Source organism: Bombus impatiens, unplaced genomic scaffold (assembly GCF_000188095.3).
Source record: "Bombus impatiens unplaced genomic scaffold, BIMP_2.2 scf_0217, whole genome shotgun sequence".
In the NCBI taxonomy this organism is placed as follows: domain Eukaryota; kingdom Metazoa; phylum Arthropoda; class Insecta; order Hymenoptera; family Apidae; genus Bombus; species Bombus impatiens.
In genome coordinates this window covers 898,936-926,003 of record NT_176636.1, presented here as the reverse complement: position 1 = coordinate 926,003, position 27,068 = coordinate 898,936, and the positions used below count along the sequence as shown (strand labels likewise).

The window sequence follows — 27,068 nt, the reverse complement described above, 5'->3', positions numbered from 1 at the left end:
AAAATCGTCACCAACAAATCCGATGGTCCCGTGCGCTAGACACACCCATCCTTAGCTTTCCTCCGCCACAGCATCGTCTCCGAACATCACTGATTTTACATCGTTCGAAAGGTCAACATCCTTTAACCGGGTATACACACCCGTAGATCAGTCACTCATTCATCTCGTACATACGCACCAGCGTAATTGCCTTCGTTATAAGTTGTTGGAATAAACGGTGAAATATAACTTACTATACTGTGTATAGTATACTATCATATTCATTCAACCACCTCTGTTATCTTAACCGAAACAGAGGAACGACTACTTCGCGGCGTCGATTAACCGAATCGTAGCGAGAATTTACGCCTCTCGCTGACGCGTTTTCCTCGCGACCGCGTCTCTCCGCGAACGGTCGTAACACCTTGCAACATGTTGCCGGGGCCACTATCCGCAACGTGACATAATCAAGTTTGGTCAAACTCAATATTTTTCTTTACGTTACAACGTTTCCAGATAGATGCTTAAGTTATGGTGTGATAGTTAATATCTTTCATTAAAAAATGTTCGTTACGATTAACCATTCTGCACGATTAAAATTTTTCTGATTATCGGTATTCATTATCGATAATGGGAACTTTATTTTGGTTACGAACAACCATTATCGATGGTGGAAATTTCATTTTGGTTACTATTAACCGATATAAATGACCAAAATTTGTATTTCTTACCGATAACCATTATCGATGGTTTTTTATTACTTTAATTTTATTTCGATTACTGCTAATCATTATCAATGACAAAAGATTTTTCCGATCACATTTGTCATTGTGAATTGACTTTCGTTCGAATAAAAATTATTTTTTTATTCAATCGCCTGCATCGCTTAAATAGCCCAACCTGCCTACTCCTTTCTATTTGCAGTATTCAGTGACCGGAATTTTTATGACTATTTTCGTTGTATATTTTGTAAAACCTCGTTAAGATTCACACCGAGCAAGTAACACACCGACTGTTTCACGCGGCGTACGTGATACCAAATATATTTTCGCGCATGTTGAAAACCAGAATCAACTACCTGTTATACATATAGAAAAAAATTGTTCAAAATAATCCCGACGGCGCGCTTCAAGAGTATCGAAATCGCTGGGAATCGTCGATAACTATTCGACAATCCGATCTTCTGTTTCCTTGGAAAAATCGGTGTATTCTGTATACAAGTTGCTCGGAACTGTCGTCGATACTCGTTCGGTTGGGAATTAAAAATTAAAAGAACGAGACAGAGTTGTTCGAATGTTACGAAAATTGGATTACGTCGGAGAACGGCAGGCTACACGAGCCAGACGGCGGGGAAGCGACAAGCGACGCGGCAAGTTGCGTTCAACGGTGTAGCCGCAATGGATCGCAACCGGGTCATTATTCATCCGCGCTTTATACATTATTTCACGCTTGGATAACCAGATACTCGGCCTGCAGGCTCGTACAGCTCCTTCCTCTGTTTACGAGCCTTTCAGCGGAAATGGAAAATGTCGGGAATTCGCTCAAGTGCCTTGACACAAAACTCGCCACCGCGCCACGCCGCGTTCCGCTCGCGGCGAATGCAATCTGCGACGCTCGCGTTGCATCGAGAATAGCTTGTGCCTTCGGCGCTTGCTGCAGGCAGCTTAAACTTAAACCTTGCTTCCTTCTTTCTGTTAACAACCACGGACTACGGAATGTGCAAGGACTTGCCGAGTTTTGAAGCTCGAACGAGAGCGCGGAACTTGCCTCGACAAGCTTTTGAGGCTGACACTTGGTCACCGGCGATTCCGATACTCTTTCTTTCCACTTTCTTCTTTCTTCTTTTGCTCGCTGGCAAACGTGTCACGAATGCTAGTTTACGGAAAAATCCATGGGCCACGTTGTTTCGGGTTTGCCCCTATCGTCAGTGACACCTGTGACGCTCGTAACTGAACCTTCGATATGGATTTGCGTGACGCGTGCGGCCCATTCCGCCGAACGTATATTTCACTTTCGTTCGAAACCGAGCTTTCGTACGACGTTTCCAAATACTCGTCGAAGCATAGGCACGCTGTCGTTCTCACGATGATCATATTACCATCTTAAAAAGTGCAGCTATTAGCTTGTGCCAAAAGTGTCCTTCGCAATGTGCGCGCAGTGCTTTATCTGGCAATGTTTACATAAACATGAAACCTGATCTGTCAGATGTAAATAGAACAACGCAACAGTGTTGAGGTATAGAGAGGATTCGGAAATACAAATAGTTTACTTTATTTCGCACACAACAGCTATACGTATATATTACACTCTGAAGACCTCGATAACCACCTTGCACGCACGCTTGTTGTCAATCGACTTTTCTAGATCCTACTAACAACTACCACCAGTCCTTTGTCTCAACTGAGACCAGGACGCCCACTAACGCTTACACACACATTCACATGTACAGAGTAAATGTATCATCTACCTAACAAACAGAACAAAATGCGTCATACATAATTTGATAGAATAATGTAAAACAAGCAATGTCGTGCATCTATTATTTCCTTATAAAACAAGGGAAACTATCGGGACAACCTAATACTGTTAGACTCAACTAGCTCGTAAACTCATCTAGCTTCAGTCGCTGCATGAGTTATAATGTTTTCCCGTATTGTTACCTTGTTTTTCGATCGAATGACACAGTCGCGTTGATACGTGCAGCGGACACTGACATTGTGATCGGGGCAACGAACGACTAGTGAACACGCACCGTTCAAACGACACTGGTTAGCGCGATGTAAAATAAATAGAATCGTTTTATTAGATTATTTATTATTTTATATTAGACACGGTAGGCGTGTCGCAAATTCACAATAACATCGTAACGAATGGAACGGTCGAGTTGTACCGGGCGTCGCTTGAGCTCGACTCGCTGTTACTTTAATGGCTTGATACTCGCGCTGCATGTAAATGCAAGCGGCAATAAATTTTAATTGATTCGTATATTTAAAGGGTCGTCGTCATCGTGAATAATTGGAATTCCACCGACAGGAAGAATGAGCGGGTAGGGTAGTTGCGTGGCAAATCATAAATCACGATCGATAGGACTTTTACGGTGAAGTATGTTCGAGCGCGTTAATACACGAACGTTTTCGATTTGCTGTTGAATTTGAAATCTATTAGTCTTTCTTTGTACGCCGTGTTACGGTGGATGAAATAACAGGTGTACACTGTACACGGTCAAGTTAACGCGCTGGAAAATTTAATAAACGGAAAATACAACGCTGCCAACTTTGTTATACAATTATGATATCTGTAAAGAATTGGAGGTTAAAGCTTTTGTTTTTTAAAATATACGACAGAGCCGAGTACTCTTTGAGCGATTAAGACACACGTGGAATTTCGTACGCGTTAACTCTTTGCGGACGAGCGCACTCTCGACTGTGATTCGCAGGTCGACGATGTTTTACACGAAACGAGATTATAAATTATAGACTTTTCGAAACAATGTTTAACGTATAAGCTTGGATTAAGAGTACAAGTAACACGATAAAAGCTTGTTTCTCGTTTTCCTCCGGCAGATTATCTGTCTGAGCACGCTATACAATCTTGTCTTTTTCTACCTTTTCGTATAACGTGCAACGTTTCATCAACGTAGCCTTCGTGGTTCACAGAAACAGAAGACAGTCGAACAAATTTCGCATTGGCGTTTCTCGTTTGCTTGCCACCACGGTGTCTTGAAACGTTCGTCAACTAATAATCTGCGACGAAAATGAAAGAAAAACAATTTAATCGAGTTTCACACGTTTCATGAAAATAAATCATTTTTCCAACTCGTAACGAGAAACCAGAGTAATGTGACCACTTAGCAGAAATTATTTTTAACGTTTTGAGATCAAAAGTAAAAACAAATAAAGTTCATTCCTGTGTCTAAGTATGAAACAATCGTGGCAAATGAACAATCCCTGTACCTGTGCGTACAACATGTAAAAAGCAAATAAAATGTATTTTATTACGCTAAAAATAAGAAATAAATAAGCAGTTTTAGAATATACAGACGTTCAGAGAAAAAGATGGACAAAAGTAATTTTACTCTGGCTAGAATCGCGTTTCAGGGTTCTTTATCACTCGCGACTGGTAACGCCGAAGTTTCTCACAAATTCCTTCATTATGGAAACATTTTTGTAAATGGATTTTTACCGTGTGTGGGACGTAACGGCTTCACTGCGCGACTGTGAGATTTATGGCACGACATTTGCTATCGAGGCGAGAAAAGGCGAAGGCAGAAAATTTGAAGATACACGTTGTTCGTCGAAATTACTGGAAAGTCGTGTACCATCTGACTGTTGCTAACCAGCCAGTAGAAAATTAAATCTTTCTCTCGAAAATAGTCGATCGTTTTTGTACGTGTCCTAAATCTCGTGAATGTGTTACGAGTATTGTTCGGGAATCGGGCAAAGGTCGACTTTATTCTTCTTAATAGAACCGCACAGTTTTTAACACATTAATTGAGCTGTCATGGCCATACCTCGTAACAAGTTATTAACCTACTTATGTCTAGAAAGTATCAATACTTAACGAACAATTCTTTGGAAAAGCCGAAGAATTTAAATAAAATCATTGAATATTGGATTTTTCTCAAATATTAACAACCAAACGTAGGTGCAATTTTAAGAACGCAGTCAAATAATCGTACGTTCAATCGTAATAACTTGCAATGGAGGTTGCTGTTCGCTTCTCAAAGTACACAGTGGCCTCTGTTACGTAGTTAATCCAATTAACAATTTTACTTTTATATTCTCCTTTATTTTATATCGCTATATTTATCCTTTTGTATTCTACTTTAACAATTCCTTGACATTTCGTACGCAGTTACGTCGGCGTTTGCGTTACTTTTATCCACTTTACTTCATACCTCGTAAACATAGATTAGGTAGAAACCAGCGTGGTTTTCGAAGGTGACTTTTTCAGAACAGAAAATCTGGCAAAAAAAAGAAGAAAAAGTATTTTGTTTTCTTCGACTCGTTTCTGCATGAATAATCATCCCCAATCGTGTAAAGTGTTCAAAGAAATACGCGCCACCTTACGAGGCAGAGAAATCGCATACCCTCCGACTGTAATCCCTTCTTTTTGAGAAAAGCGAAGCTACGAAGTTTCACTTGCTCGCGGAGTCGCGACGCGGTGTGATTCCTCTTGCTTTTTGACATTTCAAAGAATAATCTACGTGTAAGAGACTAATCCGAGTGACTAACTATGTGCAAAGGGAATCTTCTTGCGCGTGTCTTCTGTTGTCACGTGTAATATTATCGTGGAATTAATATCGTGTAACTCGACCAGATGGACATTAGCAACGTCATAGTGCTGGATTTCAGCAATTCGAATCGCAAGCGAAAGCAACGTTATTCTAAATTTCGTGTCGTGTACGACGATTCGAAAAAGAGAGTCGGTGGAAGGTCTTTGGCCGAAGGGTAAAGCGAGGCGCGATACAGCGCAACGATGCGTCGTTTGAAGAGCGTGGCCATTTGCTCGCGATAAACCCGTAAACGCTGGCTAACAGTGCATTAAAAGCGGATGGCCATTAAAAATTAGCCAGGCAGGTAAGCGCAATAAAATAATTGGCGCGGGTCGCGCAAAACGCGGTAACCGCTGCTTAAGCAAATTCATTCAAATTGCGGAAATATGAGAGTTTTAAGATTGCAAATTGCATTAAGCGGTGATTACGGGCTTGCCACGGTGGAATGACGCTAAACGGCTGTTTGTAGTTGCCCCACCTCTTTTCAGGGCACACGCTATTGCCGATGCAAATAAGGAGATACGCGGTACAAATTGTTCAAACAACTTCAGTGGCCATTAGCACCGCGATTGGCTGCCTCTCGGCGTTGAAATTTCGCAGCTGCTTTGCGATTTTATCGGCGCTATTCTGGAAGTTCCCGCGGCCAAGAGGGAATCGAAAGGCAATCGTGCGTTTTCAGCGTGCACTTTCCAACTGCTTTCATCGCGTTTGTTCGATTGTTCGTTCGAAAAATGCACGCCGCGAGTGCAGACAAATGTTTGAAATAGCGGCATGCTATGCGAAAGTTTGCGGTTCGCTATCTCTTTAATTCGCCACTTAAACGATCCATCCACGTAACGTCGATGATAAACGAAAATAAGGCGACTTTTTCCATCGCAGAACGCTGTCGATCTTTAGGTCGCGCAATTCGTTCGCTAATCGTCGCGAGGATAATCGAAAGAAAGAACGGCCGAATGCGAGGGAACGTTTGATGATAAATTGAAAGCACTCGCGGCACGCGTGTTTTCGCTCGGCGCCGGTGATACTCGAGGATGATGGGAGCAAAGAAACTCGCGCGTGCGCCAAGCTATGCCCGAGGAGGACGGAAATTATGCCGTGGTTTACATCCTCGTGAACGTTTTTAATCTCGTGTCAGCGGCAGTTCCCGCAACGCGAAATTAAGTGCACTCGTTAGCAAGCCGATGTTTGCTAATGTGAGAAAGATTCGAGCTTCCTCGGGTTCTTATCTTTTTCTACTCGAGCGCTACGGTGTTTCCCATTAATTCGCAATTCAGTCAGCCCGTCACAGGCGTACCACCGAGTACGATATTCCCGCGATATTTCGTATCGTATTGCGTGTTTTTTTGCGCAATTGAAAACGTAAACCTTCGAAGTATTCAGTCGCTATATACCTCTTTGTCTTATCGTTGAAATACGATATTGCTAGCTTTTTTGGTATTCGAGCTTGTCGATCTATGCTCGTATCGTGCGAAATGATCGCAGCTTGATGACGTAACGCGAGTAATGGGACAGCGTGTGACCACGTATGGCCGTAAATATAAAACACAAAGAAAGCGAAAGAGTCTGCATTCGGTTGATCCACCACATACTAACGACCACTGTCGTCTACGAACTTTTCCGATATTAGGACGCTAAATATGTAGATAATAGCTATGTACATGCACCTACGTGTTAATGCACATACGCGTGTATATTGTAAGAATTAAAATCGACACTGCAGGAAAATTGATCGCTCCGGTCCATAAAGCCCTATAAGTCTCGATGACTCGGTTGATCAGAGGCGACAAATTAAAGGACATAGTAGTTGCTGTTTTAAAATAATTGTTTAATTTAATATAGTTTGCGTGGAGGATGGCACGTCTGTACGTCTGATTTTCATTAACCAACTGGTTCTCGCTGTTTGAACCATTTGAAGATGGTTTGACCATCTAGGGCCATTTGGCTGCGCGCATCACGCACAAAGGAACACCAAAGGAATTGTCCTTGGCCAATCGTAGCGACACCTTGTCTCGTTCCTCTCCCGTTCGCACCACGAACCAAACACGAAGGAACAAAGGAATATTGTATATATATACACATACATAAATATATACATTTAATTCTATATACACACACATATATATATAATTAGATTAAATACAGGTAAATATAGATAAATTAGATAATATAACCTCGATCTTATAATAATCCAACAGCGACAAATCTAATTTTTAGCGTACGTAGAAGTGACGAAATATAGTGGAATTTCTTATCCTAAATCGGAGAAGCAGCGTATTCGTGACGCGCGGCCAGGCCAGGGTTCGACCGGTGATGTCCGAAACGAACGCGTTATCTCGAAAACGCAGTATAACTGGCCGGTCGTACGGCGTTGATTATGATCGTAAATAACAATCGGCCGCGGTATCGACGTTCACCCGATGTCGCTGATGATGTATGTGTGTAAGCACGCGTTGCGCTCGATTCACTAGCCGGCCGCTTAGAAAAGCAGGAGGGATTATCTATCAATCATAACCATCTACCGACACGATTTGCCGTTAACGAACGCGTACCTGTAACCGTTTCGCGACCAGCTACGGTTTGTTTCCGCGTCAGAATCCGCGGCAGCTAGTCGGTGGCTTTGACAGGCTGAATTTCATTAACACGTGGATACCGTGACGTTGTAACAAGCCTCGACTCAGTTTCGCCCTGATCTAACATGTTCGACACTCGTTTCGATGCTCCACATCGTTGCTGTTCGTTGTTATTCGTATGCAACTCGTATAACAAAGCCGGAGATTCGCGTTAGGTCGTCCGAAAAGTTTCTTTCGTTTTGTAAGGAAACGATGGACGTACAACATTTTCCGTTTGTTATTATTTTATCGAATTACGCACGATCCGTTTTGTTCTATCAAAATAAAGATCACAACGTTCGACAGATTAGGTCTCGCGTTTGTATAAATAAAGATGCGTTGTTGTAAAAGACGTGTGTGCGAAAGAAAGACACTTTTCGGACAACCTAATATATTACGACGACCAGACTAGCGGCTAGACGGATCAAATGTACGCTTCGCAGGATGAAACTACTCGATCGCGAAATCTCGGGTATTTGCTAGATTACTGGCTTGACCATGCGTCGCTGGCTGCACTTTTACTATTTGCAAAACGAAACTCGTTGGATGCGAAAACTGTTTGATCCATCGTGCAACAAGGTTTTAGTCCTGGATGAACGCAAAATAGAGAGAAAGAAATTGCTTACACGCTTCGTGTCGTTGAATTGAAATCGGAATTTAAATTCTGTTTTCCTTGCCATACATCTGGCAAAACCATTCAGTCACCGATATCCTTCTTTTCCTCTACCGTTACGATTCCCAATTTTTTACTTATCTCCCTTCCCCTTCCCTACATCTATGCAAATCTATCTATGTTTTTTCGTGGATATTTATTAGATGCGTATATTCGCGTTTGCTGTGTCGTTAGGACATTTGGTAACTCGTATTTACGATACGAAGAGATCGAATAATTCGTGCATCAGCTTGGCAAATTGGGCCTTGAAAGTCACGAGTTATGTGTGGCAAACGCGCGCACAGTGTACACCCAACGGCCTGGCTCCCTTAGTTATTGTCGCACCATGAACCCGAGGTCGTGTCAGAGCAATTAACGGGCCTGTTAACCTCGTAGGCACGCCCTGGGGCCCCATTGACCCCTTGTGTTCCTTCGTGCCGCGGACGTCACGTACTTGACAGGTTGAAAACCCGAAAAGTTACCGCTACGTGGCCGATTTAAGTCTTCGATTTAAGGGAAAAAACGAGTGCTCGCGTCCATAAGGTTATGGGAAAATATTGGTTGCTCGTACGCCTTGCCGCTTACTGGCGGCTAAGAAACATACGTCGTTGCTTGACTGCAACTTCCGAAAGTTGGTCGCGATGTCTCGTAAATTCTATCGTCAAAGTGCAGCCACCTGCTAAAATGGCTTGAGAAAGCTGTTGTTACCGCTAGAAAAGCTAGAAAAGTTTCTCGTGACCTATCAGAGGCTGGAAAATGTTGAATCCCGAAGCTTCTGTTAACGATATTGCAGGCAAGAGATAGCTTTGTCTCGTTCGTTTCTACGAGAACGAGCACGTACTTCGATACGCGAACGTCAATGGCTGTGAAGGCATCAGCCGATTCGTGGTTTTCCTAGAAACAGGAGAATCGGCGTTTAACAAATTTGGATATCCGCAAGACGTGCGCGGAAATAATTGTTCTATATATGGTAGTTTGGCTGGCGCGGCGGAATACGCGAACAGCGACATTTTATCTGTCACGGAATTGCGCGTTGAGTTTCGGCTTTCGTCCTAGAAACTGCAATTTTTCAACGTTCTCGGAAATCGGTGCGCGCGCGACTGACTCGAGAACGTTAATTAAAATCGCACGACGAGCGTGGTTGCTAACGAAGCAAAAAGAAGTTCTTGGGCGAAACTAATCGCGTTTCCTATTGCCTCGTAAAACGCTGGTCGTCGCTCGGTCGGACGTATTTTAACAACGAGCTCCGGCCAACCGTCGAAAATTTCCAAAACGAATGCCGCTGCTGGCAACGAGAACCAGAAGTTAATGATCCCGAGAACGGTGTTTCCGATTTATCGACGTTGTTGTTTCGCAAATCGCCTCTTGAAAGTAACGATGCGTGCGAAAATTGAAAAACATACTCGAAAATTTCAGGGCCGCTCGTTATTCTCACGAACGGCGATCAAGCAAAATCGAGTTCGCGTTATATCAGATGCAAGTACCTACTAGTTTCGTTTGTAGTTCTCGTTCTACGATCCGGTGGCCGTACTAACGATCGTACTGAAAAATATGTTTCTTCCTGCATATTGTACACACACGTCGTACGTATCTAAAACATCAGAACGTTAGATACGTATCGTTCGGTGGTTACGCGAACGTGTAGTTTTGGTCGTGTTGGAGCAATTTGAAAGGACGGGACGCGGCAACTCGTTACAATTACAGAGGCGTAAATTCACTGTAGGCAATTTCCATTGGCAAACAATGAGCGATATAATAGCCAGCGAACGCGTTCGTTCGACCAACGAAATGCAACTTAAACGCGGCGACAATGACGCTGCTTTAATTTCGACAGTTTCGTCGCCCACGGGTTTCAAATGCGACCGACGTATCAGCGAGGATGTGAACATTTCATTTTACGCTGATACGCTAACTATTCAATTGGGTCGAGTTCTATCGGTCAGCTTTCCTAATTTGTTCGAATGGCGAAGCAAACGTTTCGCTGAAAGAGGCAGAGTTTAGAGCGCCGCAAACCTACTACGAGTCAATTAGTTCACCAGCTTTGGAAACTCTTCGCCATTGAAACGTATCAGGTCATTTTCCGAGTATCGCGACCTGTTAAGCGGCATGTTGTCAGAAACGAACTTGCAAACTTGACGGAAGGTCGAAGCAGATTGGTAATTCGCAACGCCGCTAGCGCGTACATTCTCAGACCGAGGTTAATCTTATTGGAATTTCTGTTCCATACGACGAACGACGAAAAAGTTCGAACGAAAAATTTGTGTCGCGGCTCGCGGTTAGTTTCGTGAGGTCAAAGTACAGCGTCGGCGTTTTCAAAAGTGAAAATTTCGTTCGTAAAATCTACGGGGTATCGCGTACGGCGTATCTATCCTCGGTGATAATACGGATACAAGTATCTGGTTAAGAATTTTCTTGGAGTTTTGAGAATATTTTACTTGGAAGAAAAATTTCCCAATCGCATACCTGTTATCTATGTAGCTTTTTCGACCATAATTACCTTCGCATTATGTTTCATGCTTCCGCATATATATATATATATATATATATATATATATATATATATATATATACATATACATAGTTACACTTTACTTTCCGTTTCAATGTTTCCTACCACTGGAGTCAACGTTGAACGAAACAACACTGGAAAATGAAACGCGAGGATAGATTGAGAAGAATACCCCTGGTATGATGAAACGCGTACTCGCGTGTCGCGTATTGACCGTCGTTGTCGTCATCGTCGTCGTCACACGCTCAGAAACAGCAATAGGGTAGGCTAGACATTCTGCATAACACAGTCATCGAAACAATAACCAAATAGTAACGGAATAGGCGCATCTGACATGCACCAAACGACAACCCCTCCAGAGGGAATAAAACCTCAGTATAGAAACCCTCCCAAATAAGCGCTAGACATCAGTCTGTAACACTTTGAACCGTCACTCGGTCGGATTTGCATAATAAATTCTATTACCATATACAAAGTTCAATTTCTTCACCTTATTTGTGAAACGTTCGAACTGCGACGCGAGGAGATCACCGGCGATCTATCATTTTCGTGATTTATTGTGTCTCCTACGTGACATCGTCGTCGTCGCCTTCTATTAAACCCTAACGCCTAACGTCTTGTTTGAAGGATAGCGGCTAGGGAATGGCAGTGCCTGGATCCAGGGCGTTTTTCATAGCCGCCAGCTACAGATTTATACCGCTGAAGTCGGCTACGCATCGGACCGTATGGATCGTCTGGCGTGTTTCGAATCCATATTTCAGAAAGACCAATTTTACTCATCCACTATCACGACTGGCCAAGTACGTTTGTATTCTCAATTACTCGCGCCAACGCTTGGTTAATATCCACCGTATCCGCCTTCCGAGGAATGCCATTTTTCAACCGGCTTCCAAAAATTAGCCGTCGCGATAGTACGAGTAGATTGCACGGTCTACTCGTAAATCACGCGACGTTAGATATACTACGAGCAAAACTACTCGTAACGGGTCACTAATAACATCATTTCGGCCAATCGGACTTGCTACAAGAAAGTTGAGAACACGCGTGGAATAACGTTCGACGCGATTCATTTTGTCTCGAACGTTCGCTACGATATACCTATACACGTACACAGGTAGGTACGTAGAACACGTACGAGCCGCCAACAACGAAACGAAATACCTGCTCGATCTTTCGTCACGCTTTCGTTCTTGTCGTATCTTGCTCCTCTTATTCGATCATTATCGTATTTCCATTTCTGCAATTTCTACGAGAAGCTATCGATCGAGCCTCGTTTTAACGAAAGCCTTTGATTAATTTCTGTCGACCAAACTCATGGAAATCGATCGAGTACCGATAGAATTTGAGCTACACGCGGACCAAAGAGGCGCCTCGACGCGGCAAGGAAAATCAGATGCGGATACAAATTAGAATTCACCGGAGACGATCGCTTGCTTCTTCGTCGCTCGCGATAACGAGCCGCGGTGTACTCGGTAGAAAATGCAAACGCCACGCTGCGCCCACTCGCGCCGTCTTAATTACAGCTTCATTGGAAGTTTTGTTCTTATAATTAAGAGAATACCTGTCATCGAAAAGTAACACGACCGGATCCGGTGTACACCGTTGCACGATGAGAATTTCTGTAATGCACTGGTTCTACATTCTTGCGAAGCACAAGTGCACGAATACAGACGCGAACAACGATACTGCAGCCATGTAGAACACTTGTGTATCCAATAACAATCCAAACCCGATTTTACTCAGTTGCGCAGCCTGCGTCCCCGTTTTGCTGAGTTGGAAACTACCTATTATACGCCTGTATTACCAGCTCTCCATTACTCTCTCTCTCTCTCCTTCCCTTTCTCTCTCTCTCTCTTTCTCTCTCTATGATGTATAAATATACAAATTAAATTTCAATTAATCGAGATACATAAATATGTTCGTTATATTCGAAGCGGATCTTTCGTCCGTCATTTTTCCTCCGAAATTTGAGACGAGAACCTTCTCGAAAGCGTCGTCGATCCGATGATTTAATCGACGTCAGCAAACCGAGAAGATCGAGCTGAATGTACGAGTCTGCTGGTCCATTCGAATTATACAAATGAACTTATTCGACGAGCAAACCGATGGTAAGATAATTCCACGTATATCGACGAGTATTTAGGAAAAATTCTATTTCGGAGATGATAAGAAACGAAGGACGAATTCGACCGGATGCAACTTGAAAGAATTACATTTTGCCAGGACTCGAATGAAAAGTGTAACTCGCGTGTATGTTGTAGGAGCGCTCGGTTGAAAAAGCCACGTCTACGATCATAAATAGCTTAGCGTTGAATGAACAGAAATTGCGCACGTACACTTCGCATAGAGTCAGCGAAAAGCTACATCGTACGATATATATAAAAACACAATCACGATGCTTATGTTAATTGGAAAGCTTCAGCCAAGAAAATCCCAGTTATAGTCTCTCGTCTCCTTCGCTCGGCGAAATTTCAATTATCTTCGTGTCAATCTAACGTTCGCCTGGCAGTTGTGCAGGTAGCATATAAATGGATGCTGATTCTTCCGCACGAAACTCGATAAAACTATACGACCGCTTGTAAGAGGTATCCTCTGCTGCAAACGTATTCTACGTCGATGTTCTTGGCTGGGTTTAAACGGCTCCAACAAAATTATAACCGTCGTAATTTTGCAATATCGTCGTCGATTACGCTATCCGAATTACCGTTCGTCCCCGGTCTACACAGCGTACGTGACTGCAGTTCTCGTAGACGTACGAAATCGAGGCTAGTCGGACCTCGAGTCAAGTGAAACGAACGCCAGATAATATGACGGGGCTATGGCGAAGGAAACGCGGCGCGCAACGGTTCCTCGGATCTAGTTCGTGCTTGCAGATGCGACACGCGAGATTTCTCGAGGGCGAGAGGCTTCTCTTTGGCTTCTCTTCCTCGTCCGACTCCAGCGACTCGAGAACCGTAGGTAAGAACGAGGGTGCCACCCTCTTGGTCCTGTACCCGCGGCGTAAAGCATTTTCACGCACGATTCACGCTCGGTCGTGGCAGAGAAAGGAAAAAGAAGAGGGAAAAAAAGAAAGGGAGGGGCCGCGGTAGGATGAAGAACGGCGGAGAGGGCTTGTACATTGTACATTCGGTTCGCCATAGATTGCTCGCGAGACTGCGGTTTTTCGTTTGAATTCACGGTACTCTACTCTCTGCGGAATGACAGGCTGAAATTGATGTAAGAGATCGCGGTCGACAGCTACAAGCTGGGAAAGTTGAATGCGTTCCACGCGAATAAATAAATAAATAGCGCGGAAGACGTTGCAAGCCGGCGTCAGCTGCGATTCTTTTTAAAAATCGATTACGTTACATTGGACGGGCGTTTAGATAACTCGCTTATGGTTAAAATCGCCGGTAATTCGCGGGGAACATTGGTGCGAAGCTACGAGCTCGCGTATAAATGCATTTGGGAAAGTCATATGAAAATATATGTGTAAAAATGGTAATACGTGTCGTATTACGTGGTAAAGTCTGGTTGCTTTCGTTAGATGAAATCCATTAAACGCGATAAATAACTTTTAGCGTAGTATTACGCTGATCCCAGACTTATTTTAATCGGCCATTCGTTCCATTTCCGATATAATAGTAGCAATGGAAAGGCAGAGGGAAACGAAGCTGTACGTTATATTACGTAGAAAAATAACACGTTGTACTTATTAAAACGCGGTTAATGCTTGATTTAAAGCGCAAAGTATATTCGTACGTAGGGACGAAGAAACGCAATGAACTCGGTAAGCGTAGAAAATGTAAATCTAAAAATGTCGATGTTTACGGAAATCCAGCGCATTTTTTCCATAATACGACGTTTACAGTTGGACCGTGGATGATCCAGTAATTCCATTCCCGATACTATTTCATATATCATCGATATCTTCGAATTATGCCAATTTATTCCTATAACGTACTTGGTCTTATATGCACAGTTCGATAACGCGACCGATCTATCGATATTTGGAAAATAGTGTTCTTTCCACGTTTTAATATTGAAGTTGGCGAAACGATTATTCAGATGTGAAATAAGTCGATTTAAAGACGAAATTTCTATTATACTTAACTATCATATTACGATATACCACGTGTATGCACTTCACTGGTTCCGACTATTCGACCGAACGATCGATCAACGATACGTTTTTACTAAAAGTAAAATGTATTCTACGCTAGGTATACGCACAAGCCAGGTCAGAGTTCTTGCAAGTTCCTAACTCTCGGCTAACTTCGTTAACGTATAATTCATTTTGTGAACTTTGATCGATTCAACGACGAAACGACTACCACAATTTCATATCTTTCTGTCTTGTTTTTTCTCCCAATTTCGAATTAACCAGCGATTGCCCATTTTGTTCGGTAATTGAAACAGCAACGATATGACGCGCGTGGTTACTTCAAACTGTCGAATTTCAGCGAATACGCGCGTACGTAGCTTTGGACAAAAACGTTACCAATTTCAAGCCGAAACGCATTTGCCCGTAACTGTATATTTCTATAGAAACAAAATATCATATTATGTGTCGAGTATCCGAAAATGAATTTCCTGTTTGAAAGGAAACCAAAATATATGTAAAATTTGCGAAATTTATATAAATTAATACAACGACGAAACGCGTCCTATACGATTTATCGATTTAAGACGGAAATTACGTTATTTTTGGTAAAAACGAAAAAAAACCTGTATATTCTGGAACTATTGTACGCCAACGGATGAAATTTTCGTTATTTATAAAGCACGGCAAATTTTACGCTACAATATTATGCGTGTATGCTATTAACCGTACAAATTTCATATACGTGCGTGAAATAGAAAGAAAATCTGACGACTAATTCGCAATGAAATTCGTGCCATTGAATTACCGGAGTACGTACATACGTCATTTAAATATACGCTGTCGTTAAATGCGTTCGATACTCGCGCACTGATTTTAAAGCGAAAGCATCGATACGTCCCGTGTATTTATTCGGACAGCGTATCCTTATCAAAGTAGAATCGATTCCGTTAACACGGCAACTGCTCGCAGAATGTTACAAGTTAACGCGTAATTTAGTGGAAGGAAATAGACGATGGTTGAAAGAAAGACGAAAACGCAAGTTAGAAGAAGAACGTACCTCCTGTTGAACGTGTGTAGGTGCAAAACGAGCTGGAGAAATCCCAAGCACGGAAGAGTTACTCGAGCCCTGTTCTTTGGCTGGCGAGAGCAGTAATAAAGTGGCAGTGTCCAAGCTAGCGGAAATTAATCGGCGAAGAAAACTGCACTGTACCCGACGCCACGCCACGCAACACGAAACGACGCTTCTCTTTCGACGAAAACACGAGCAACCTCTTATTTTCTCGTTAAGCGATTATTAAATGACGCGACGAAATGCGCGTAATTTCGCGTCGAACCGAACGTTTAATTTCAAGGACTGTCAAATCACCGAGCGAAGGACCGCGTTCCTTGTTATTATCACAACACGCGCCGACTCTGTTGTCATTGCGGTATAACGTTGTTTCTATTTCCGATAGAATCGTTGAAAGCAGACGACCTTTCCAATAGAAACAGCCTCAGTACGTTGCGAACTTTCGCACGAGTAACTTGTCCGGTGTCACAGATGAAATTCGACTAACTAAGCGACAAGATAGCGAAATTCCAAGCGCCTTAGCATGAGTGACCACTGGGGTAACATCCGGTCACTCTACCTGTTCTCGGAAGTATATAATAAGTCTTTTCCCACTTCCACGAATAGAAGAATTTAAATACTCCTTCTAAAATCGTCCAGGTGAGTCTTGAACAGTCACGCTTAGAGCTCGGAAGTGTATTGTAAACCAGAAAAAATAAAGTTTCTTCTTTTTTCTTAAGTTTCTGTTTATTTTACGCGACACTGGCGTGCGTCGTACTTTCTTCGCTCGGCCCGATATTTTATGAATATCGTCTATACACGTTCAACTTTCTTCCAAGTAATAAATCTTCGCGACTCCATTCGGCTACTTAATCGTCGCCTAGCGTACAAGATTTTGGAGAAGTGATTTATCGTTGCACGTTCACCTGGATTTCCGTGCACACGGGAAATTAAGGGAAGAAACGACCGAAGCGAGCAACGCTGACCATCGCATCATGAAAATGTTTCCTGGATAAGGTATGGCAATTGAATGGGAAATGAACGTGGTAATACCGTAAACGATATGCGATTCTCGTCTCTCGGACTAATAAAGCGCAGATATTTCTCGAGTCGATCTCCTCTATCGTTGCCTCCAGTGTCCGGATTAACTACGCGTAAATTAGTCATTCAGCCGGCCTTACTCGCCTGCAGATACGAAGCGTAGTATCTCTGGAGTTTGCATTCAATTAGTTTATACACGTAGGAATATATGTATTTGACTTGCTATCTCGAAATCTTTTTTTCTTATCAACGTTCCTTTGATATACACAGCAAAGCGTACGAATCGTTCTGAAAAGATGAAGCAAATACGAAAGTTCATAGATTCATTTGGTAGAAGCAATTGGAATTCTCTTTGGCTAAAAGGCTTGTTCGTATTTGAACAGCGTAAGCGATAAAAATTTTATGCTCTAACCAGCGTCTCTTTCGCGCGACTGATTTTAATCAAAATTCGAACGTTATAACGTGACGTAATTTCTTTCGCCACGAAAAAGGCGCATATCAGATTTAACGTATTAACAATTCTAAATATTTAATGTCTTATATTTCGCAGTATTTGAAACGTTACGATGTTTCAATTATGAAACGAGTTCGCTTCTCTCTCTCCCCCTCTCTCTCTCTCTCTCTCTCTCTCTCTCTCTCTCTCTCTCTCTCTCTCTCTCTCTCTCTCTCTCTCTCTCTCTCTCTCTCTCTCTCTCTCTCTCTCTCTCTCTCTCTCTCTCTCTCTCTCTCTCTCTCTCTCTCTCTCTCTCTCTCTCTCTCTCTCTCTCTCTCTCTCTCTCTCTCTCTCTCTCTCTCTCTCTCTCTCTCTCTCTCTCTCTCTCTCTCTCTCTCTCTCTCTCTCTCTCTCTCTCTCTCTAATATTTATGAGTTTTAGCAAAGTCGCATACGGGAATTGTAAAATTCATTTAGCGCGACTTCAATTGAAAACTTGGAATATTTTTGGATGTAAGTTATATTATGCTTCGATTACCATGAAATACAATGTTTACAAAATTATGCGCCATGAGCTTTCAACCAAATTTTAATAAATTCTGTGTCATGGGCTTTATGTTAAAATGATTTTATCTGACTGAAATGAATTGCTGCTTCACGTGCATGCATCCTTGCAAAATGTTCGTTCATATTGCACGGTTGGATGAAATTCGAGAGTCGAGGAATATGTTAAAAAAAGAAGAAAAAATAGGGGGGAAGGGGAAACGATAATATTATCCAGATACACGTAAATCCTATGTGCATAGTTATACGTAAATAGAAAAATTAGAGGCACGACATTGTGTTAAAAAATTCAGGAGTTAAAGACAAGATTCGTTGCAGTACATAATACGATATGAGCGATTCAGGTTATCAATTTATAGATAATAGCGTAGTTTTAATCAAACTCGACCATCCGGATTCGAAACGCAATCTGTAACATCTGACGTTCAACCAACCATTCAAAATTGGAAATATGTGGTTTATAGTTTGACGTGGTTTATAGCTGGTATTCGCTGTATAATTATTGCTACGAATGCTGTAACAAGAGTAGTGCCTAATGGGAATTTACCGATAAACAATCAATTTGACGAGTTAAGTAAACCTTTTACGTAAACAGTAACGAGATATCGAGTATAAACATATACACGTATCGCACAAGAAATGCAAAAGTTTTTACGATCTTGCAAAACATTTTTACGACCTTGTGTATACATAAAAAAGTCTCTCGTTTAACTGGAAACGATAAAATATCTCACGAAGGATTAAATTACTGTTTTGTGGATCGAGTGGCGAGATAGATTTTAAGATCAAATTCGCTTTTTTTTTCTAATGCAATATCTTTTAATACATCGATCGGTCGATCTCCGCGTTCCCTGTGAAAAGATATCGTTCATGTCGAGAAACTATTAGTTTAGCAAATGTTTTAATTTCGATTTGTCGAATTCACCGTATGAAAGACAAGGAAAGACGCGTTAAATTTGATAAATCAAGGTTAATCGGTTGATACTTTTCTACAGTGTAAGAGATGCTTCGACTAATGTATTGAAAGATATATTCCATTTAAAAAACGAAGTCGATCTCGAAATCTTCTCACTACCGTATCCAAAAAAAAAGAAAAAAAGAAAAAAATGATCTGCTCTACAGGATGTTTTCGTGCGAACCAAACAATTTTCGTTAAAATACTTTTTAATAACTTTAATCCCTCGTGAGATATTCTACCGTTTCCGGTTAAGCGAAATGCCACGTAACACCGAGTAAACTTGTATCTAAATTGTATACATTCGCAGAAATATCCGCTTTCCACTAGGAATTAGAACGCATTGCAGGAGCCTAGGGTATACATAAGTTACGTTCACATTTCAGAAATAAGAGTACCGTATAATAAAATGGTTTTGAACGAATCGAAAGAATTTATGATAAAATCCGAGCGATATAAATGATAGCAGTTTACTAGGAAACTATAATGTACACAACTCTCTCGCCACCGGCAAGATTTACACGAATATATGTAGTAATTCTCGTAAATTCTCGCCTTAAATACGTTGCCAAGTTACGAAGTTACGTTACCAAGTTGGTTAAATACGTTAGTTAGGAAGTCTTGCTCCCTTCCATCTCCCTCTCCATCCTTTCTTTGCGCAACCTAATCAACCGATTCATTGAATTCTCAATACCTGTAACCTGTAACACAAAGTATGTACCTGTACGAGGTTAAGGGGTCGATGAACTTGGATGAAACTGTAGTTAACACACTGTTGTAGTTTCGTCGTTTGAATACGCGGATTAAGAACACCGAAGCAGACCGATGGATGTACAATTTGACAGTGTTCTTTGATGTAATTTTCCGAAACGGGCCAACCTTTGCGAAGGTAGAAACGCAGGTAACTCGGCTCACCGGGCGACGTTTTTACGTGTAGTACGCATTGGGTTTGCGGTTATCGCATGCGAACTTACATTATCATTAACCTTTCACAGCGAGCCACGTAAATGTGTTTACGTAGCAAAGCTAGTGCCTGGAGGCGCGAGAGACCCGTAAACGGATCAAACGTATACGCGTGTTAATGGCAATCGTGTCGTGTTTACCCTTGTTCCGATTAATCAGACTTACTCGCAAATAGAACTGTGGGGACTGACGCAGCGCGACTCGACTCGGCTCGGCGCGGCGTGCCAATTCCAGAAAGAACGTTTCATCGACAGTGTCGGGAATAAAGTGATCGTCCGGCTATGAATGGGTTTACAATTTACGCCGACCAATCGCCTTCATATCGGTCTCGTTCCATTGTTTTTGATGCGTGACAATGATCGATCGACTCGGTCGATAGATCCGGTGAATTTTTACTACACGGCAATTGCAAGTGGAAAATATTGCGCGATATAGGGTCGTAGGAATTTATAGTTAAACATCGAAACGCAATTTCGTGGAAAATATTTTCAATCGATTTTGTAATTTTTCTATCCGCGTAACCTGTTATACGGCTATGGATACTACAGGATCGTTTATGGAAGAGGAAACAAGGAAGAGTAAAGAATAGAAGAAGAAGAATCGGTAGATGAACGTATTTGAAAAATTCGACGTCAACGACTTGACATTTGGCATCGAGTATTCTCGGAATACGGAGGATAAAGTTCCACGTTGGATTATTTTTTCCGCTTGTTAGTTAGGAACTAGAACGAGTAATACGTGGGTCTGTAGTTGAGAATGAATGAATTTTGAATGAATGAAAGAATGAATTTTTGCTAAAATCGCAACGCGTGCGGTTAATGCGGTGACTTGGCGATAAACTCGTTTTTCCAATATCGCGGTGTTTAGCTCCGAAACCTTTACGAGCACGATTGCTATTTATTTACTTCGAAAAATGATTACGCACGGAAATCTTCGTTAATTAGCGGGTAGCTGCATCACCCTATTTCCTCCTAAAGTACGCGAAACGAAAAGGGTGTGACACCACCGATATGCGCTTGAAAATGTCGCGCAACACCAAGAAATTACAATTGCAAATTGATTTCTCCTCTGCTATTAGTCGAAGCCTGTTACTCCTGTATCGTATCAATCGAAATCGTCCGGTATTAAATTCAGTTTTTTTTGTTCATATCGATTGGATTGTACGCTCAATCGATGCTAGATGGGAATTACATCTGGTTTGATTTTAGTTTACACGCGATTTATCCACGATATTGCGAATTCGGTTCGCTCTTTGACTTGCAGCGTTTCGTCGTCTTCTCTCAGAGATCGAACGTTCGACGATGTTTACCGCTAAGTGACGTATCGTCGACGATACGACGCGATAGTGGAAAAATGAGCCGTTTTCAGTTTTCAGGAATATGGAAACGTTTCGTAGATTTTTCTCGGCAAGTCGATCTTCCGCCATCGTCGAAGACGGCTGAATTTAATCGACGGAAACGCGAGACGTTGGATCGATACGCGATCCTCCCTTTGTCCAGGTGAAATACGCGAGACGAAACGAATGGTATCGCGGCCAGCGCGGTGTAATGGTAACGAGCGATGACCCGATCCCTGCAGCCGCCAGTGTGCAGCCGACTCACAATCAGCTGCGCGACACGTCTCGATTTCCCAACATGTTCGCTCTTTTGGCGGCTCGCATCGATCGTCCTGGAACGATAGCGCGTGCCAGTCCAGCTCTTTGCTTTTTTTTCGACCGTTCAACCCGCAACCCACTTTCATTCCAGACAATTTCGACGGCTGCTTTTGATGTTCTCGCGCTGTACGCGAAATGAGACGGGAGCGCCCTTTTTACTCGCCTCTTTTCGTTTTCGCCCGTTTTCTACTTTTTCCTTTGCTGTTTTTCCGTTTAATTCTGTCTGTATCGCGTTCATCTACTTTCTCTCCCGCCTTCTCTATACCAACACGTTGTTTATTAACCTCATGGTGAATTTGTCGTTTCCCAGTTACGACGTCGCATCGTTCACGTTTACCAACCGCCGCGTGTTTCGTTTCTATCGAAAGCGGGGATTGCGAAGAATGTAACGCGACCTGTACTCCAACTGGCAGATAAATGAACCGGATAAACAGTCAGTCGAGAGTTTCACGCTGGGGGAGCGAACGCGTTTTCTTTCGCAGACCGATGCCGCAGGCCGTACAATGAATTGTTCTGGTCTAGGTATGCGAATGGCACGGGAAACGGAGAAACGGGGAAATTGGCGGCAGATCGATGGGATCGTTGACAGCTTTTATTCCGGCTTTCCAGGTTTTACTGCATGTGGATGCGTTCTGACGTTTATAACCGATCCAATTTTTTACACTCCAATGACATACGTGCGATTCAAAGCAAGGGAACGTTTAGGAACGTGTAAATGTGCATAAAGTAGAAAATACCGGCAAATGGTGTTGGTGTGTGCGTCTGTATCTTTGTATTGACCAAGCGTAGCAGGGTGTTCGCATCGTCGTAAGGGAGCTGTTAGCTAGTAGCGTTTCTCTCCGTAGTAAGTTTCTTTACTTTCGTGAAATGTCTAATTTCCTTATGGAGATTCGATTCGTTGCTACTACCGATATAAAGAAATTCATAGCGAACATTTGTTCTCATTTGTGTTTAACGATTTGTAGTTAGTACGATGCTACGTATAACCAGTGGCATTTGCGATCATGTTTTTCCTTTATACGGAACGATACTGGTTTAAATTTAACTCGCGTAATTTTTATTACCAAGCTATCGTCCATACAACTGTAAATGCTGTAACTTCGTACGTGAGCAACTATTTACGCTAAAGTTTAAGCTATTTATCCGCGTTGAAAACCTGGTTCCTGGTTAAAAATTGCCGCGCTCAAGATGCTTGGTAGTTATCGGCGTGTTTCAGCAACGTCAGTTCCTTTACAGACGATGAAAGAATAAAGAAGATTTGCGGACTAATGGCGTTTTTTTAAATGAAATGTCGGATTCTTTTTTACGATGAAATTCAATGGAATTGCGAATTCTGCGTATAAAAGCACAGGGGTAGGATTCATTGGAAAACTCAGCGTTCCGCGCACAGTTCCACAAACCAGCCCTGCCAGTTGAAATTTTCTCGGTTCTTCTATTAAAAGGTTTGATCGCAATTATCTCATCTATAGATAGCCGGTGGCCCCAGGAGCTGACTTGACTATTCACTTTTGTCCTTTTGCCTACGACCTCTTTTTTGTTCCTGCCGACACGTTGTCGGTTGCATGTCGTTTTGCAGTGCACCGCGTCCCATCCGATGCAGCTGGTGCAACATGCCATTCTTTATTCGTTAACACGCAGCGCTACGCTTCTCTTCCCTCCCCTATCCTCGCGTTCTGTATATCTGTGTACATAACATATACCGGAATCGCATCATTTTATCCCGTTGCACGAGTCACCACGTCAGCCGACGCCACGCTCTACTCGATCTCGTTGCAATCTGCATCCCTCGCCTCGCGAAAAATCGTTACGAATCGCCCGTTAATCGTCGTCGCTTACTCGAAATTTATCAGCGTCATCGGAAGACGTACGTATATTCGCGAATAAGCTGCAAGTCGATACCAAAATTTTGTAATTTTCATCGTCGAGACGATCTACCGTTGAAAATTCGCATTCGCCGTTACGTCACGTCGCACGATATCAGAAACGACAGTTGGGAACGTGGCGAGTCGATCGTCCATCGAGTCTCGTCGCTCCTCTTCTTCTAATTCTAATCTTTATCTGTTATAATATGGCTGATATAATATGGCGAGTATTCGCTCTCTTGGACAGCTTTCCAGAGCCTGGAATCGCTTAGCCTATCCGAGGGCTGGAACGTTAGCGAACAGCGGCTGTAGATCAATGGGAAATCCCGGGTCGTGTTCCGGGTTCATGACGCCTCTATTGATATCGAGAGTGCAGAAGCGAGTATGTATATACGTGGTACGTGGTAATCCACTGTGACTGGAAGATGTTTCCACGGCCACAAAATAATTTCTTGGCTTAACGCTTGGCTCGATTCTCGGCCCGAATCTTGGCCACGGTGGTTGACGCAGGAAACGTCGTCTATCGTTACTCAAGATCTTAGAAATAACAAAGACTGAGCGTCCTTGTCGTAAACTCTGTCGTCTCAAACAGTATCTCCACCTACGTTCTGATAATAGCTAGAAACTTCGTCGATATCGAGGCTATAAATCGATCGAATAATTATTTAAAAACCTTCCACATTTCTTTTTGTCGTCACCTACGTATGTACCTAAGTAAGTAGCGTTCGATAAAATTGGACGAAGATCACTCGCGTCGTTGATGTGAATTTTTTAGAACTCGGTCAGTCGACGTTCACCGATGAAAATTCAACGAAAGTTAAAATCAGCTTTCAGAGGTAAAAATAGTATTTTATCGTGGTTGGCATTTGGTACGAAATATATTCCATGGAAACTGTTAATGGTTATGATATTTGCCGGTCGTAAATTCGCACGTTTCTTCTATTTCGGAAATGTCTACCTTTTGCAACGACACGTTACGTCGCGTCGTACATGTGTCTTTTCAGCTCCATGTTAGCGACCAGTGACAGCGCCGTGGATGAGCGATAATTCGAATGAAATTACCAAATCCAGCGGAGAATATCGTATAGAATAATTTAGCTTAGAACCGAGCCAGAACGACTCGCGGCAACCGCATAAACAGCACGAGAAATCAGTTTCCAAAGGATTCTTTCTAATGTCAAATATTTTTTCCTATCTATCAATGTCGATTGAAAGCCCGTAGCGACTTGGACGCGAGACAGCCAGCTTCCTCCAAGTTTTCTTCCTCGGTTCCCCTTTCTGAAGGATTCCTTTTGTCGGACAGACGGCTTTGTACGCTCCTCCGTGTGTTTGTAACATAATACATCAGTAAGATTACGTATTTGTCTGGGTCTTTTCGTCTCTGTCACTGTCATTCGACGAATGAGTTTAGTACCTGTTTTCTCCCCAATTCCATATTTTGAGAATATCGTAGATTGAAAACGCAGTAATAAATAACGACGAACACGAGGATACGTGTAATACGTGTAACACAGGATTGCTTGCAATCGAATCACTGGAATTAACGCTAGAACTATCGATAGTTAACACGAAGCTATTTCTATCAAAACCAGTCGAAACGATTGATCTTCAAAAAGTACGTAATAATAGAATATTTTTATATTTATTGACTTATTACTTTCTTGCAGAAGGAATTCCACGTTATGTAGTACATTTTTGGTACTATTAATCCATCTGGCGCCAACGAGGATTGACACATTTATAAAACTGTAGAACCAGTCAATTTGATAGTTCTGTTGGGTTGGCAACTAAGCGATAGCGCACTTAATGCGCACAAAATCAGCAACCACTTAGTTGCCAACCGAATAGAATAGCAACTGCACTTCGACGAGAATCTTCCTTTCTAGTTCGTCCGGGCGGTAGTTTTCGAAAACGCGCAGCCACGTAACGTAAATTCGACCGGTTACTCGCATGGAATCGACCGAACAATTCGCCAGGGATACGGTGCAGTTTTCGAAACGTTCATCGAAACTGACCACGAGTAGCACATCGTCGACGAGTATCAAAATATAAAGCGATAAAAATGATTTTACGTGGGCTAAGATGGCTGCTGCCGAGAACACCGTTTACAAGCTGGAAGGGAGACATCGTAGACTGTGTAATCTGTTGGGATTCGAGGCTAGGTGCCCTAAAGAATCTTCCGTGACGCTTTCAGATGTCTCGTAGAAGGAAAGCAGCGACCGACCGAGTATACTTGCGTTGCGAACGACTTCTATCGCGATTGCAAAGTTTCCTTCAGCTTTTTTCTTTACCTTTTTCTATCGTCTCTTTCGAGAGGTAAGATTGCGGTCAATGTACGAGTCTGAATCGCTGAATGTCAAAGTAGAGTTTTAGTCGAACAATTGAAATCTTCTTCACGCTGGAAAAAGCTAGAGAGGATTCGAGCTTAAAGGGGTGCAGCCACGAGATTAGCGTCGATTAAAACGTTGCTGATCGGAGGAGCGTCAGAGTTGCTGGAAAAATAATTATAGCGATTTCGAAGGAGACGCTAGCCGTCTGTAACCGATTACAACGATCGTTCTTACGATCTTATTACGATCGACGATGAGATTAATTCGGAAAATACCCGTAGTATACGCCGCCACGTAATAACAATTTATCATTATTTATTGGCTATGGATCATCCTTAATATCATAGGAAAGAAAGTATAAAAATGGTGCTTTATCGAGCGATTAAAGTAGTTAAAATTATTGGGATAACGCTTGTAGGATGTTGTTTAGCAACGATTAACGAGCGAAAGTCCGTAATTCTTACGAATTTATATAACGCACACGTTCTCTCCTCTTCGAACGTGTAATATCGCACCTTTCATTTTATTCCCAGCAGAATTTTTTCGTGTACATACGCGCTCATGCTTGATCGATGGCCGCTGTATACGTAACTACTTTTACCATAAACTAGCGTTTAGTATAATATTAGTGTGGTTCTAAGCGAATAACTAATGCCGCTAAATCCTCAGGTTGACATTTACCGTGCGAAAAATATGTAAATTACAACGTTAGTCGTTGCGATAAATCTTCGTGGCTATAAATTGACAATAATAATTGAAATATCGTCAAGCTATTAATTGTTACGAGAGAAAAATCAGTTTTCCAACTATCGATCGTCGAAAGCAAACGGTAAAGACCGCTGCACCCTTCTTCTGCCTTTTGCCTCTTCCCTTTCGGAAGATCAAGACTTTTTGTTCGTGTACCGGTGACACGGTGTATCTACGTACTTGGCTCGCCTAAATTCTCGCCAAGCCCGTTATTTGCTCGCTTCCACGGCCAAGCGGAGAGTCGACTTTCAACGTATATATTTCCCAAACGGGCAGACACACTAATTTCGAATACGTCGTCGAAGTTATAGCGCAACGAAGACCGTATGAATCGGTCGGAGCGCGTTGGACGCGGGGTCCGCGT

General features: G+C 42.4%; 1 protein-coding gene across 3 annotated transcripts in view; it reads left to right on the top strand.

The window, feature by feature from the left end:
* Positions 1–27,068, top strand: part of LOC100749877 (basement membrane-specific heparan sulfate proteoglycan core protein) — a 263,394-nt gene that overhangs the window by 24,900 nt on the left and 211,426 nt on the right. Inside the window, exon 1 of one of the 3 annotated variants that reach the window (XM_033319795.1) lies at positions 16,953–17,173. The exons of the other annotated variants lie outside the window; for them this stretch is intronic. The gene's annotated coding sequence lies outside the window, so the exon portion shown is untranslated. Of the gene's footprint in view, positions 1–16,952; positions 17,174–27,068 lie in introns of those variants that run through there. 3 annotated transcript variants of the gene reach the window in all.